General features: G+C 32.0%; 2 pseudogenes; both read left to right on the top strand.

Moving 5' to 3' along the window:
• The first annotated feature begins 244 nt into the window (after positions 1-244).
• Positions 245-3,232, top strand: LOC129310845 (phosphate transporter PHO1 homolog 3-like; annotated as a pseudogene).
• A 6,394-nt stretch (positions 3,233-9,626) lies between these two features.
• Positions 9,627-13,869, top strand: LOC129311559 (phosphate transporter PHO1 homolog 3-like; annotated as a pseudogene).
• The last annotated feature ends 2,015 nt before the right edge of the window (positions 13,870-15,884 follow it).

A 15,884-nucleotide genomic window follows, 5' to 3' on the forward strand; every position in this document is an offset into this window, starting at 1 on the left:
AATATCATAATAAATAGAAGACTGGTTTTATCCACTGGACTAGACTAAGGTCTGGTTGCCGATTCTCTGTTCAAACTAATTGGTCCAATCCGATTTCTATAACATTACTAGTTACTAGATAGGGTAAAACTTAGGATCAATCGATTGGCTCGATCATCTCAGAGATCAAATTGAGCTTGCAGAACGGTCATGAAAGTTTGGTCAATTGATTTAATCTTCAACTTCCTAAACAGGAAGTGTTGGCATGGCCAAGGAGACAATCAATGAGGACAACATTCATAATGGACAATCAGATGACTCTAGTGGGAAAAAAGATGATGAAATTCAACTTAATGGCCAAACGTTTCAAACAGATAAGGATAGAGATAACAGGGGTACCAAACTAGCTCCTTTGGAAGTCCTTAATCATTGTCGATTGAACAACACTCTTGAGACTCCTTGCTCAACCATAGAAAGCTTCCTAAATTACTCTAAACAAACCGAGCTGCAATTCAACAGAAAGAATTTGAAGAAAATTGAAGAAGAACAACTCAAGCGAGCTTTCATTGAATTCCACCGAAAGCTTCGACTTCTAAAGAACTACAGGTTATGCACGCTGGCATTTTACTTTTTAAACATCACCAAGTAGTTTCCTTAATATTTCTCCTTAACTAGTGTACTCGTTAATTAAACAGCTTTCTGAACACACTTGCATTTTCAAAGATCATGAAGAAATATGATAAGGTACTCCTCGCCTTTCTAAATCTACAGGTTGGCACAGAAGACAACCCAGGAAATTTAATTAGTCCCTCTTCTTCTTTCACTTTACACTGCAGATTACATCAAGAAGCGCAGCAAAAGCTTATGTGAGAATGGTTGATGACTCCTACCTCGGTAGCTCTGATGAGGTGGGACTTTATATGGAAGGAAAATGATCATCAAACTCGACATCATCATAATCTAAACCATGTCAATAAAAATTAGTAGACTTCTAAAATCCTTGCGAAATATGATTGCTCAACTTTCCATTGCAGGTCATCGGGCTTATTGAGAAGGTGGAGAAAACGTTCATAAACACTTCTCAAATTCCAATCGCAATAATGGATTGAACCTGCTCAGACCAACACAAACGAGAGCAAGACATAGAATAACATTTTCCACGGGTCAGAATCAAGATTTGTTATAGTTCAAGAACTATCATCACAATTACATATGTAATCTATGGTTTTTGTCCCCCGACATTTTCCTCTGTTTAAATTTTCAGGTTTTTTGGCTGGCTGCACAGCGCCACTAGTTTTAGCACTTACTCTGATCATCCGAGCCCGCAAAATTGTGAATCACCCGGGGAGTACTCAGTACATGGAAACCATGTTTCCTCTTTATAGGTAGCCTCATTATTTAAGCTATAATTTTCTGGGATTTTATTTCAAAAGCTCATAGCTTAATCCAAAGAAAAAAAGCTTACACGTATGCTTTACCCTGTTAAAACTTTTCCTGCAGTTTGTTTGGATTCATAGTTCTACACATGTTTATGTATGCTGCTAATATATACTTCTGGAGGCGATACAGAGTAAATCATTCATTCATTTTTGGTTTCAAGCAAGGATCTATGTTGAGCTTCCTTGATGTTCTCCTCCTAGCTTTTGCCCTTGCAGCATTGGCGCTGGGCGGTGTACTTGCGAACCTTGACATGGAGATGGATCCGAAGACAAAAGATTACAAAGTCTTCACTGAACTTATTCCACTGCTGTTAGTTATTGTAAGACTATTATACTTTCTCTGAATTCATTGGATCTTCGTTCAGCTTCTAGACTACCTGATGACTTTATTTCTTCCTCCGCAGATTGTAATTGCGATTTTATCATTCCCATTCAACATCATGTATCGTTCAAGCCGGCTTTTCCTTCTCACATGCCTGTTCCATTGCATCTGTGCTCCTCTCTACAAGGTAAATAATATGGTGGAACGCTAAATTAGCAAATACCCCCACTAACTGAACTCTATCCTTCTCTGGAAATCCAACTTATGCCATTTCCAAATGTTCCTTAGGTCACGCTCCCGGATTTCTTTTTTGGCAGATCAATTTACCAGCCAGGTTCGTTTGATACAAAAATACTATCATAACGCCCTAGCATTTTACATATCCCATCTCATTCCTTTTTTATGCATTCAGGTGCAAGCTTTGAGAAGTTTTGAGTTCTACATTTGCTACTACGGTTGGGAAGATTTCAATCGCAGACAAAACACTTGCGACTCAAACAACATATTCCGAACATTTTTCCTTCATTGTTGCTGTGATTCCATACTGGTGTCGTTGTCTTCAGGTACCGACACTCACGTCTCAAAGTCACCTTTTAAGAAAGGGGGGGAGGGGGAGCCCTGTCCCTATTGAACGAACACAATGCAACACACCAAATCACAACCAAATTCCTTAAATTTTGTGGTGTCGCAATGCTAATTTTTTTGCTTACTTGCTCCCAAATGATCTTCCTCTTTCTCCAAGCAGTGCCTGAGGCGATTGTTTGAAGAGAAAGATGCCATGCATGGATATAATGCGGGGAAATATTTCCTCACAGTATCAGCTGTTTGCCTCAGAACAGCTTACAGCCTTTATTTAGGAATGACTTGGAAGGTGCTTGCTGTGGTGTTCTCAATATGTGCAGCAATTTTTTCTACGTATTGGGACATTGTCGTAGACTGGGGCCTCCTGCGAAAGAATTCCAAGAATCGCTGGTTAAGAGACAAACTCATAATGCCTCATAAAAGCGTATATTTCGCAGCCATGGTATGAAAATTAACATAGAAATCTTCATTCTTCAAATAGAATTTGAAATAATTTTTATTTTCTTTACGCATTGTGTGTGTGTGTGTGTGTGTGGTGTGTGTGTGTGTGTATTTTCAGAATGGCTGACAAATTCTACTTTCGCAGGTGCTGAATATCTTGTTGAGATTTGCATGGTTGCAGACAGTATTGGATTTCAAGGTTAACTTCCTGCATAAACAAGCAATGATTAGTATTATTGCGAGTCTAGAGATCGTACGTCGGGGCATATGGAACTTCTTCAGGTAAGAAAGAGAATAAACGTCTGGAGTAATCTAATATTTTTCAAGTTAAAACAACTTAGCAATGAATTTCTGGAATTGAAAATTTCAGAGTGGAGAATGAGCATTTGAACAATGTGGGCAAGTTAGAGCTTTCAAGTCGGTGCCCCTACCTTTCAACTACGACGAAGCTGAAGACGAGGATGATTAAGTCGGATCCACCACCAACGCATAAATATGCATTTTTGGCTAAAATATACCTTTATTCATTTAATTTTATATAAAATTTTATATTAATCCTTACTTTTATAAATTATTTTTTCAATCTTTTAATCTTAATGCATTAACTTTATCACAAAAAAATTATATGTTAAAACTTTTAAATATCAATAAAATATATTAAATTATTGAAATGTTAAATTTAATTTTTTAAATAATAATAATTATTATAAAATATAATCATTTAAAACTAACAGTTAAAATTAAAAAAATTAAAAAAATAATTTTTAAAATTAAAAAATTAAGTTAAAACTTTATATATAATTTGAGGATGAAAATTACACTTTAACTTTTATTTTCCCAAATATGTGCAATGAATTGTAAGTTGTGTATTGGCATATCTAACGTAATCAATGGAATCCTATCAAGCATATATACAGTCACATAGAGAATGATAAGGGGATGATAAATGTATAAAATAAATTAAGAAAATATAACTTTTAGTCTCTATAATTTTAGATCCTCGTATATATTTTTAGATTTTTTATTGTAATTTTTTGGTCACTTTCTATAATTTTTGAGATTTTTTTGTTATTTTTTGATTAACTAATTGTTAAAATTAATTTTTATTAACATCAAGGATCAAATTACATCATTTTTAAAAGTTAAAAAAATAATTTATATAATAAATTAGTTCAAAGTCTATAGTGTCACTAGACTAAAAGTTTAAAGATAATTTATTCATTTATTCTTATTTGTATTATCAAAAGTTTACATGTGAAAAACTTATATAAACTAATTGTTTTACTAAAATTAACTTGTCAAATTCTTAAGAGATGTTTTTAAAGTTAGTAATGAAATTTGTTATTTTGCATGTAGTTACTTGTTAAAAAAAATTAATATGAATGATTTTTTACAAGTATTTACTTATTTATATTACCAAGAGTTTACATGTTAAAAATTTATATGAACTTATTATTTTATTAAAATTTATTTATTAAATTATTAAGAAATTTTTTTAAAATTAGTAATCGAACTTGTCATTTTATAAATAATTACTCATTACATTATTAATAAAAATTTATTAAAAAATTTAATATACACTAGCTTTTATAAATATTTATTTATTTTTATTATTAAAAGTTTATTTGTCGAAAGCTTATATGAAAATTTTTTTCCTAAAATTTATTTATAAAATTATTAAGAGAAAATTTTAAAATTATTAGCATGATTTTTCATTTTAAAAATAATTATTATTAAATTATTAATAAAATCTTGTTAAAAGAATTTAATTTTCACAAGTTTTTATAAATGTTTGCTAAAATAATTTAACAAAAAAAATTTTAGTAAAATAATAAATTTGCATAAGCTTTTGATGAGCAATTTTTAGTGACAAACAAGTAAAATTTTATAAAAATCAGTATCTATTAATTTTTTAATAAGTTCTATTAATAATTTAATAAGTAATTATTTAAGAAATGACAAGTTTTATTATTAATTTTAAAAATTTTTTTAAATAATTTGGCATGTAAATTTTAAAAAATAATAAATTTATATAAACTTTTAATATGTTAACCAACTTTTGGTAATAAAAATAAGTGTATATTAAATTTTTTGTAATAAATTTTTATTAATAATTTAATAAATAATTATTTATAAATGATAAATCTTGTCATGGTCGGTGACTGATTTGATGATGGTGATGTTTTAGTAAGCAATAATAGTGGGAGGAATTTTAAAAATAAAATAAAATGAGGGATAGTTTTATTTTTTTACACTAAATTTTAATTATATTTTGGTCTATTAAAATTATTTAATCTTTTTTTTTGTAAATAAGATGCTGTAGGTTTTTTTGGTTGCCATTTTCCCAATTTTTTTCCTGGCTCATTTTCTCTGCCCCGCAAAAGTTGATGGCGATGCTTCTCGTCCTTCAGTCTTTCTCCATCTTTGACTCACATCTCCTTCAATGCACGATTTCTTCTGCAACCCTTTTTTCTTCTTCCACCTACACACTTTGATTTTCAATCCCGATAGTTTTACAAATTGATTATGAGTACTTGTACGGACGTACCCCAAAATATTGTCAAAAGTCAAAACTTGACCAATGCCACCTGACCCTGAGGAAATTTGAATCAGCAACCAACAGCCTAACGTCATTGACGGGATGAATTATGAGGACCTAAGGAAAAGATTAAAAACAATAGGGACTTATTCAAAATCTAATAAAATTATAGGAATTGATGATTTAATTCCCTATTATATATGCAAAGATAGAACATTATATAGTTAGTTAACCAAATATAAATATAGGTTTTGGAAAATATAATCTAACATTAAAGTCTAACCATATGCTTATTAATAGAATTGACCATGGATAGGAATATTTCAGCAAAACCTAATTTAAAAAAAAATATTAATAATTTAAAATATATAATTATCAATTCTTAGAGAGCTTTGCCATGTGGGAAGAAAAAGTATCACCGTGATTGCACTATAAGAAAATGAATGACAAGGATGAAGGATCTATATTAGGGAGAGAATGACATAAAGGACCTAGTTAATTCAATTTAGACTGCAAGTCTTAAATTTTAGGAGCTTATAAGTTTAACTCTCAATTTTATAATTTTGTTATGATGAATTTATAATTTATGTTTTAAATTTTAATAGAAAAATAAATTTATTTTTTTAAGTATATTAAAATTTAAAAAATAAATTATAAATTTATCATAATAAAATTGTAAAATATTTGGACAAATTTACATGTTTTAGAAGTTTAAAATTCAGGACATAAATTAAATTAATTGATTCCCTTAAACATCTTTATCATTCTCCTTTTATATTATAATCATGTAGTATTCAATAGATGCCCCTGAATTGCAATCCTCGAAAGCATAAAATAAAATGAGAACAAAATGTATAAGACTCTTAAAAAAAAGGCCTAAAAGCATGAGACAATTAATGTTAATGTTATAGATATTAAAAGTCCCTTACCTTTTCATAATTTTTCCATAAAAGTCACACTATCATAAATATTAATTATTCTTTATTTATTATTATCATTTATATAACTCTTAATATAAAATCATGCCTATTTATAGAGTATGTTATTTGTATTAAAAAGGTACATTAATTTATAAAAAATTCTCTTAATCTCTTATTTCCATATCTTTTTTTTTAATTGGTTAATTCCACAACAGTTAATAATTTGACGTTACTAAAATGAAAATAAGCCAAATAAAATAACCTCTCCGTTTCATAAAAAAAAAAAATCTTCATTAATTTTCACTCACTTCTTTTTTTTTTTTAATACTGACGTTGTTGGCTGACTTAACTCAATACAAATAATTTTAAAAAACATAATTTAAATTATTTTAAATTCATTTCATGACATTAGCATTTGCGTAAAGGTCTACCGTAATTAATCCTTGGGACAACTAATCTGCCAGTCCCTATAATTTTTTTTCATTTTTTGTGATCCTCGTAGTTCATACAGTTCGAGGCTTTAGTCCCTCCGTTAATAAGTGCTGTTGACAGCGTTAATGCATGCTGACATAAGATGATGTCAAATTGAAAAAGCAACGCCCATGGGCAATTTTTTTCCAAACTCTCTCACTCTCCTAAAGTACGACCTCGTGGCTCTATCCTCGTGCGCCCTCTCTTTCACTTCTTTCTCCATTCCTATCTCTCTCTCTCTCTCTCTCTCACCCCCGTACTTCTCTTTCGTCTCATCTTAACTGTGCCTTCTGAACAATCTTGAGTCTAACAATAACACGTTCAAGAACCCATGAGAAGAGAGCGAAGAAGCTGGAGATGAAGAAATTGATGCTTGTTGGTTGAAGCTAGGGCCTCTTCTTTTGTCGGTCAATAGCTTGGAGGCCAAGGAGATGATGAAGCGACACCCATAGTGTCAAATGATGGAGATGTTGGAGGGATTTTGAAGGAGTTGTTGACGTGCGTTTCCATGATCTCACCTTGGAAGACAAAGCTAAGTGAGACCAAACGATGAGAGCGCCAACTTTGGTGGAGCCCTTCTTCTCTTTCTCGACGTCATCGATCGGTGCAGTCGAACTGGTTGGCTCTGAAGACCGGGGGGAAGAGAGAGAAGAGCCTTTAACCATTTACACTAGAACAGAGAGAGAATGCAAGTTGGAAACAAATTGGTCTCATGTGTACCTTCTTCAATGCCGAATTATCCTCTATCAGCATATGTAAACGGCATTGGACAGAAGGGCTATTTTCATTAACGCTGTGAATTATAAGGACTCAAAAAACAAAAAAAAAAGGGAAAAAAATTAGAGGGACCTAATTCAAAATTTGGTCAGTCTATAAGGTCTAGCAGCTTAATTTTCCCTTAATCCTTCTGTCTTTTCAAGTGGGATTTGCATTTTACATAAAACAAGCACAACTTGAAGTATGCCTCAGGACATCTACACTGCTGGTCACATGGTATCACCTAACAAAGAAGATGTGAGGAGGAAGGAAAAGGCACTCGATGGAAGCAACCCGAGGGGATAGAAACTCCCGCCTATGGGGATAGAAAGCTAGAGGCGTGCGAGGAGGAAGAGACCTGTCGTGGTAGCCACGAAACATGGACGAGGAAGACAAAAAAAAAAGGAAATGCGAAGAAGACGCAGGAAGAAAGAAAAAATCGACCAGGTGAGGGCAATTTGGGTATTTTGCTATTCCTGACAAGATGTTATGAAAAGATGAAACTGGGGGCATTTTTGGCATCTCACTGTTTATGTACTGTTCCCTGGACATCCAAAATATAGATAATAGATTTATATATATATATATATATATATGACAAATATTTTTAAATCTGACATGTTTATTAAATATTCTGAATGATTATTAAAGACAATATTTGTCATATTTAAAAGATATCAAATCGATTTATAATATTTATAATATATTTGTTGGTTATAATTAGTCAGAATAAAGTATTTTGTTGATAATTATTTTTAAAATTAACTAACCATATCCAAACCATATTAAAATTAAGATTAAAATATATTTTTGGTTCTCTAATTTTATGTAAAGTCTCAGCTTAAACTTTTAATTTTATAAAGTATTGTTTAGTCATTTAATATTAATATTATTAATTTTAAATGATTATTTTTGAGTCTATTATTGTTATTTTTTTAAAAAATAAACTTAAAATGCCAACATTTAATAATATTTTATAAATATTTAAAAGTTAAATGTTAGAATTTTCTTAGTTATGTTGTTAAAATTAAAATGATTGAAAAGACATTTTGTAAAATTAAATAATTAAAATAAAATTTTATATAAAATTAAAAGACTGAAGCGTATTTTAGCATAAAATCATTTACAAACCAAATTACATTATTGATTATAAAAGTATGGAATCAAGAGAAATAGACTCCAAAGCATATAAAACTACAGGAATATATCCAACAATGCTCCAACTCGTGATTTACTTTAATATAGTAACTAGATAGATTAATATTCATGTAATGAACGAGACGTTTTAAAAAAAATTGCACCAAATGAACTGCTTATGAATACTGAATAGGGTTCATGTAAATGTTATATGACATTAAAATTTTCAATTAAAACAATGGCTAAGCTCAATATTATATTATTTATTTATGTTATTACCTTACTGTAATTATTTGCATTGTTTTCTGTGTAAATTATTTTAAAATCAATTGATTTGCATGACTAATTCATTTAAGTTAAAACAGTATAATTTACCGTTTCACTCGAATTCTAGAAATCTTCAGCACAAATATGTTGAAGTTGGACATATAAACCCTTTGAATTTTTAGTTGTTGACATTTCATGTTAGCCCAAAAAAAAAGTTGTCTACTTTTTTGCATGACTAATTCAATTGATGCATGCCAAGGGCTAGTTATATTAAGGAGACAATTCAAGCCACTGCAGACAATTTCTAATTCCTAACAAAGCAACGGACTTTCCCCCAGAAGTTGTGCTCTTTTGGTTGAGATTCAAGCTTCTGTTTGTAAGGCAGGGGTAAGATTTTGTTTACTGTTTATATAAAGACCATTATATTATTATGTGTGGCTTTTGATCACATGGTTTTCAACTTCGCCTGTAATCAACCTGCGATGCAGCTACTGCAATAAGATTCTCCATCAAAATTTATTTGAGATGTCATGTTGAAACTAACATCAACAAAGGTTAACAAACTTAAGCAGAAATTTTCCTTTTGCCTTTCCGCCATGTCAAACTCACCTTTTACCTCTCACTCTGAAAATATGTTCATGCTTTCTGTCCTATGGCAGCTACTCTATCTGAACTGAGTCTTACTTTTAGCCAGAAACTATCTTCACAGGGCTTTCCAGTTTGATCATCCAATATTTACTCTTCCATTCTAACTCTAATATTTACTGTGCTCACTCTGTCTTCTGCAAGAGCCTGTGAATTATTATCAGATATCAAATAGTTTGAGTTACATATAAAGGCCAAAAATGAAGTTTGGGAAAGAATTTGAAGCACAAATGGTGCCGGAATGGAAGGAAGCATACATGGATTATAATTACCTGAAGACCCTTTTGAAAGATGTCCAACGCTACAAGAAGAGAAGCCAGCCACCTGCAACTCCAGGAAGCCTAAAGAGAAAGCTTACACTCTACAGGGCTTTTAGTGGACTCATTCATAGACAAACCAACCAGTCCATGGATCCCTATGAACAAGAAATTGAGAGCCAGCCCATAATGGTGAATTCTGTGCAACGCGATGGATCTGCTAGCTACCAAACTACTTTTCTGATGGCTGCAGAAGAAGGAGGAGAATTTGAGTTGGTATACTTTAAGAGGCTGGATGATGACTTTAACAAAGTGGACAAGTTTTATAGGTCTAAAGTAGAAGAAGTGATGAAGGAAGCTGCTATGCTGAATAACCAAATGGATGCTTTGATTGCTTTCCGGATAAAAGTTGAAAACCCTCTCAATGGTTCAATAGCTCTGTGGAGATGACTCGTCTTGCTTCAGATGTTGCAACTTCAGCAGCTGCATTATCATCTTCCACACCCAGAGGGGCCAAATTGCACGGTAAGCTTTTTCACCTTTCGTTTTCACCACGACTTGCCATCAATCCTTCTGTCTTCAAGTATTTTATAGCCTGTAGGTACATTGGATTCACAAATTTCAGCGAAATTCTAACTGAAAATGTTTTCAAGATCAGATCAGTAGATACTACCTCAGTTTTTTGGTTTGATTGTAGTAAATCTGCTATCATTAAATTAATATATGATTACGTTTAGTTAATAAAAAATATCATAAAAAAATAGAAGACTGGGTTTATCCACTGGACTAGACTAGGGTCTGGTTCGTTGATTCTTTGTCCAAACTAATTGGTCCCATCGGATTTTAATAACATTGCTAGTTACTAGTTAGGGTAAAACTCAGCATCAATTAATTGGCTTGATCATCTCAGAGATCAAATTGAGTCTGCAGAACGGTCATGAAGTTTGCTCAACTGATTTAATCTTCAACTTCTTAAACAGGAAGTGTTACCAGGCCCATGGAGGCAATCAATGAGGACAACATCCATAATGGAAAATCAGATGACTCTAGTGAGAAAAAAGATGATGAAATTCAACTTAATAGCCAAAGGCTTCGGACAGATAAGGACAAAGATAACAGGGGTGCCAAACCAGCTCGCTTGGAAGTCCTTAATCATGTTCGATTGAACAACACTCTGAGACTCCTCGCTCAACCATAAAAAGCTTCCTAAATTACTCTAAACAGACAGAGCTGCAATTCAACAGAAAGAATTTGAAGAAAATTGAAGAACAACTCAAGCGAGCTTTCATTGAATTCTACCGAAAGCTTCGACTTCTAAAGAACTACAGGTTATACAACTGGCATTTTACTTTTTAAACATCACCAAGTAGTTTCCTTAATATTTCTCCTTAACTTCTGTGTACTCGTTAATTAAATAGTTTTCTGAACACTGGCATTTTCAAAGATCACGAAGAAATATGATAAGGTACTCCTCATTTTTCTAAAGCTACAGGTTGGCACAGAAGAAAACCCAGGAAATTTAATTAGCCCCTCTCCTTCTTTCACCATACACCGCAGATTACATCAAGAAGAGCAGCAAAAGCTTATGTGAGAATGGTTGATGACTCCTACCTTTGTAGCTCTGATCAGGTGGGACTTTTGTATGGAAATAAAAACATCAAACTCGACATCATCATACCCTAAAGCATGTCAATAGGAATTAGCAGACTAAAATCCTTACAAGGTATGATTGCTCTCAACTTTCCAATACAGGTCACCAGGCTTATGGAGACGGTGGAGAAAACATTCATTAAACACTTCTCAAACTTCAATCGTAATAATGCATTGATCCTCCTCAGACCAGCACAAACTAGAGCAAGACATAGAATAACATTTTCCACGGGTAAGAATCAAGATTTTTTGTAGTTCAAAAAATATAAGCACAAGAACATATGTAGTCTTTGATTTCTTTCCCGTGACATTTTCTTCTGTTTAAATTTTCAGGTTTTTCTGCTGGCTTCACAGCAGCACTAGTTTTAGCACTTACTCTGATCATCCGAGCCCGCAAAATTATGAATCACCCAGGGAGTACTAAGTACATGGAAACCATGTTTCCTCTTTATAGGTAGCCTTATTATTCAAGCTATAATTTGCTGAGATTTTATTTCAAAAGCTCATAGCTTAATCCAAAGAAAAAAAGCTTACACTTATGCTTTACCCTGTTAAAACGTTTCCTGCAGTTTGTTTGGATTCATAGTTCTACATATGTTTATGTATGCTGCTAATATATTCTTCTGGAGGCGATACAGAGTAAATCAGTCATTCATTTTTGGTTTCAAGAAAGGATCTGAGTTGAGCTACCTTGATGTTCTCCTCCTAGCTTTTGTCCTTGCAGCATTGGCACTAGCCAGTGTACTTGCGAACCTTGACATGGAGATGGATCCGAAGACAAAAGATTACAAAGTCTTCACTGAACTTATTCCGCTGCTGCTGGTTCTTGTACGACAATTATGCTTAATCTGAATTCACTGGATCTTCATTCAGCTTCTAAACTTACATGATGATGACTTCATTTCTTCCCCTACAGATTGTAATTGCGATTTTATCATTCCCTTTCAACATGATGTATCGTTCAAGCCGTTTTTTCTTTCTCACATGCCTGTTCCACTGCATCTGTGCTCCTCTCTACAAGGTAATATGGTGGAACACTAAATTACCAAATACTCCTGCTAACTGAATTCTATTCTTCGCTGGAAATCCAATCTATGCCATTTCCAATGTTCCATAGGTCACGCTTCCAGATTTCTTTTTGGCGGATCAATTTACAAGCCAGGTTCGTTAGAAACAAAAAGGATATCATAATGCCTTAGCACTTCACGTATCCTTCATTCATGTTTATGCACCCAGGTTCGAGCACTAAGAAGTTTAGAGTTCTACATTTGCTACTACGGTTGGGGAGATTTCAAGCACAGACAAAACACTTGCGACTCAAGTAGCATATTCAAATCATTTTCCTTCATTGTTGCTTTGATTCCATACTGGTGTCGTTGTATTCAGGTACCGACTCTCTTGTCTCAAAGACACTTTTAAGAAAAAAAAGCCTTGTACCTACATTGAACAGACAGAATGCAACACATCAAATCACAACCAAATTCCTCAAATTTAGTTGTGTAGTAATGCCAATATTTTTGCTTACTAGCTCCCAAATGATCTTCCTCCTTCTCCAATCAGTGCCTGAGGCGATTGTTTGAAGAGAAAGATGCCATGCAAGGATATAATGCGGGGAAATACTTCCTCACAATAGCAGCTGTTTGCCTCAGAACAGCATACAGCCTTGATAATGGGATGACTTGGAAGGTGCTTGCTTGGGTGTTCTCAACATGTGCAGCAATCGTTTCTACATATTGGGACCTTGTCATAGATTGGGGCCTCCTTCAAAAGAATTCCAAGAATCGCTGGTTAGAGACAAACTCATAATACCTCATAAAAGCGTATATTTCACAGCCATGGTATGAAAATTAACTTGGAAATCTTCAAGCCGAATTTGAAATAATTTTTATCTTCTTTAGGCATTGTACATTTTAGGAATTGCTGACAAATTCTGCCATTGCAGGTGCTGAATATCTTGCTGAGATTTGCGTGGTTGCAGACAGTATTGGATTTCAAGGTTGACTTCCTGCATAAACAAGCAATGGTTAGCATTATAGCGAGTCTAGAGATCATACGTCGGGGCATATGGAGCTTCTTCAGGTAAGAAAGAGAATAATATTTTTGATGAATCATCAATTTTTTTTAAAATTAAAATCACCAAGTAGTGAGTTCTGTAATTCAAAATTCAGAGTGGAGAATGAGCATTTGAACAATGTGGGCAAGTTTAGAGCTTTCAAGTCTGTGCCCCTACCTTTCAACTACGACGAAATCGAAGACAAGGATGACTAAATCGGATCCACCATCAACGCTCAAATTTGTGTACACTCGGCAGCGATCAATGGATGGTTACAAATTTGTATCTGACATCTACCGAGGAGTTTAATTAATATTAATTTTTTAGAAGATATTTATTAGTAATTTTATGAGTTTTACTGTAATTTTTAGATTCCTTTATGTAATTTTTAGGACAATGGTCAAAATTAATTTTTTTTGAATAAATGAGTAAATTATTCTTTAAATTTTAGATCCAGTAACACCGTAGACCTTAAACTTATTTATTATATAAATTATCCCCTCAATTTTTTTTAAAATGGTGCTATTTAGCTTCTACCATTAACATAAATTAACTTCAATCATTAATTGAATAAAAAATGACAGAAAATGATCTCAAAAAGTATAAAAAAGTATAAAAAATTGGTCCTTTTTTTTTCTTCTAATTTTTTGGTTCATTATTTGTGATTTTTGGGTACTTTAGTATAATTCTTTGGTCCTTGTTTTGTAGTTTTTAAAGCCTTTTGTTGTCATTTTTTTTTAACTAACAGTCAAATTATTTTATGTTAACAACAAAGGTCATATTGCATTATTTATAAAAGTTAATGAGATAATTTGCATAATATACAAGTTTAAAATCTATGGTGAAGTTGGGACTAAAGTTTGGATCGAGGTAATTTACTTATTTATCCTAACTCCTTTAACAACGTAGTGCTCAATACATCATTTTTAAATGTTAAAAAAAAATTGAATAACATGAAAGTTTAAAATATCAGAGATTCCTAAATAAATAGTTGAGCCATAAATGCCTTTAACTCATTTTTTATTGGTGGGACTTGTATTGGTTTACATTTTTTTTCTTTATTCATGTTTGGATAAGAAAAATAATTTTATCTAATAGAATTTATATAACTTTTGAATAAATTTTAAAAAATATAATAGAAAAAGTTGAATTAAAAATAGAAACATAAACTAATAGTAGCTTATAAGATTGGGAAAATTACAAATTGGGACATCATATAATGCAAATAACCACCCAAAGCCACGGAATTATGAAATTGAATATTAGAACCATGTTTTTTTTTTACATTTTTAAAAAATCATAATTTAACTAACATGCCCCTTTCTAGTAACTAAAATTGCGAGACTGGGAGTAAACAGTTTCAAACTCCAATAAAGTAATTTCATAACTTTCTTAATTAAATTTTAAACCAATTAAAGTGATTTTAGCACTAACGAATTTTAAGTTGACATTTTAGACATGAGCATTTTAATCAAATATTATTTTTAAAACTATAAAAAGGATCATTGTCCTCAAATTTAATTTTATAATTTCTGTAATCCTCACTGGTTATTTGTGATATTTGAAGGTTCTTCTATGTGATTTTCTTTATAAGATATTAATTATTTTGAGTCCATAATTAATTTTAGGATGTATCGGTGTGTTTCAATTCTTTTTAAGAAAACCATGATTTTTGTATTATAATTACTTTTAGCATGTAATAAGCATGTTTGTATATGTTTAAGAAATCATAGTTTGGATTTGTAATTGATTTTAGGAAAAATACAATTTTTTATCCTCATAGTTTTATCTGGTTTTGTTTTTAATTCATATAATTTCTTTCAAGTGCTTTCAGTCTTTATAACTTTAGAAAGATTACGTGACCTTTATTTTTCAGGTCCCCTTATGTTTTCCCTTGATTTTACCATGTAATAAGAATATTTTAATAAATATTTTCATATAACCATGGTTCAATTCTTATGTTCAGTTATCTTTAAATTCGATCTTTTTAATCAGTGGTATGAATCATCAATTATACCACATAATATTATCATTATTAATTATATTCAAAAATCAAAATCAATCATATTAATTATTTATCTATAATCAATTTTTTCTCTCTAAACGTACAACGGTACACGCAATGGCTACCGAACCCGCACCATAAGCATAAGGCAAGGGCAGTGTGGTACGTTCATATGTGTAAGCTGACAGGGCCAATTGTCCCCACAAGTCGGAGAGAATAGTACATACCGTGATCCAAAAATTTCTGTTGCCTTCTTAAAAAATTTCAACTGCCCCCGCCAAATTAAAAAAAAAAAAATAAATTCGCTTGTCCCATTAAAATATTATTTGTATAGTAATGGCCGTGATTGAGATTCTCCCAAGTTTATTTGGTTCATTTTTGTTGTTAGGTGAGGTTAATATAATAATTGAAGTCCGAGCTA

This window comes from Prosopis cineraria, unplaced genomic scaffold (assembly GCF_029017545.1).
Source record: "Prosopis cineraria cultivar Desert tree isolate PC_DT_omini unplaced genomic scaffold, ASM2901754v1 PC5, whole genome shotgun sequence".
NCBI classification, from domain to species: domain Eukaryota; kingdom Viridiplantae; phylum Streptophyta; class Magnoliopsida; order Fabales; family Fabaceae; genus Prosopis; species Prosopis cineraria.